The sequence below is a fragment of the Eurytemora carolleeae genome, unplaced genomic scaffold (assembly GCF_000591075.1).
Source record: "Eurytemora carolleeae unplaced genomic scaffold, Eaff_2.0 scaffold2096, whole genome shotgun sequence".
NCBI lineage: Eukaryota > Metazoa > Arthropoda > Copepoda > Calanoida > Temoridae > Eurytemora > Eurytemora carolleeae.
The window spans coordinates 8,801-10,771 of record NW_019402158.1 but is presented as its reverse complement, the minus strand read 5'-3'; positions in this window follow the sequence as shown (position 1 = coordinate 10,771).

Below are 1,971 nucleotides of genomic sequence, written 5' to 3'. Positions count from 1 at the left end.
GGGGGGGATTAGCATTTTCAATTGTGTAGATTATTGTATGCGTGACGGTGTGTAAGAACTCATTAATTGTTGGTAATTTATTACCGAAAGAGATTTCAACACCCGGCAGAACAACAGCGCCTCCTATTGGCCAGCATCCGTCACGTGACTAAAATGCCGCGCTGCCATTGGTCGGACAGCTTGACCGTTAAATACCGGTGAAACGAGAAGACATGCATCGGAGTAAAGACGGATTACACGCCGATATATATATATACAGGGGCGTAACTAGACTAGGCCTGAGTGGGAAGGGGGGGGGGGGATACACCTGCCACTTCTATAGTTTAATTTAGAAAAGTAAACTTACAAGTAATTATTTTCAGAATTCTTTTTCTTCACTCTCCAACTTTCCAACTTGATTACTTATTTCATGCTTTAATATGGTTTGTTTTCCTGCTTTAATATGGTTTGTTTTACTGCTTTAAAATGGTTTGTTTACAAATAAACAAGTTAAGCTTTCAACTAATGTTGCAATTTTGTAAATTAATAGAAAAATGTTTAAAAATGTTATGTTTACAAGTAAATCCTGGAAAATCTAACCCCCCCCCCGTAAATAAACACCCCTTATCCTGTGTTTGCATAAAAATAAAAGATTTCAGCATATTCAACAAATTGTAGTTGTCCTCCCCCTAATTCCTTCCCTCCCCCCCCCTTAATTGCGAGAACAACCAAATATACATAATTATAGAACTGAACTCAAAGAAACTAGTTAGATAGATAGACAAATATGGATAGATAGATAGATAGCTAAATAATGGATATATAGATAGATATGGATAGTGTTTGATGAAAATATTTAGATAAATACATGGATGAATTCAAAAAAGTTAAAAATAAATGACCTTAAATTCTACTCTTTTTGAATCAAATATTGAACAATGAATGATGAATGCGTATTGCATAAATACAGTATTCAATGAATGATGAATGCATAAATACAGTATCCAGAATTAATTTATCATATGAAAGGATGAATGGACGAAGAAAGCATATGATAATTGTGTATGTGAAAGGATGAATGAATGAATGAATGAATAGATGAATAGTTTGCCAGAATAAATGTACGGGTATTTTATGGATGAATAAACAGATGAATTAATGCGATTATTTTAAGGATGAATAAATAGTATTTCTTTCAGGATGAATGCATAAATGCAGAATTCAATGAATGAATAGATGAATAGTTTGCCCAGAATAATTGGATGAATATTTAATGAATGAATAAACAGATCATAAATACAATTATTTTAAGGTTGAATGTATAGAATTTCTTCAGGATGAATGCAAAAATGCAGAATTAATGAATGAATGAATGGATGAATCTTATGACAGGAAAAGGAGAAATTTGCGAAATATTTTTAACTTTTAAAATAATTATGAAAATCACGCTACACAGTTGTGAGGAAAAAGAAATCTAGAAAAATATTCTCTATAAAAAATATTCAAAATTTTGCATATTTTCAAATCAGTAAATCAAACCGCGAAATTATACAGAAATTCTAAAATAAAGAATAAAAACAAAGTATGCAAAAGGATTAAGGATTAACATCTTTTAAATAATACAACATTTTATAAAAACATGAATCTAAAAAAGGGGTTACAGAAAGTGATAAATTGATCTGAACTAAAAAAAAGGGTGGGAATTCAAATTCTGGGTCGAATTCGACTCTACGTTGATTGATAGAACATTCTTGAGCCAGATAAAAAATGGAAATATCGGATAAAACTTGAATTTTTCAGATATAATGGCGGATAGTAAGATGGCGCGGAATTAGTGGAAGTAATTAATTGATTGATGACAAGATGGGATAATCTAGGGAATTTTAAAGGTTAGTTGTCTCCAGCAGATTAAATCTTGCATGGACAGGAGGGGGGAGGGAGGAAAGAAAGAATGAAGATAGAATTGTGAAATAAGAACTTAAAGAAATGAAT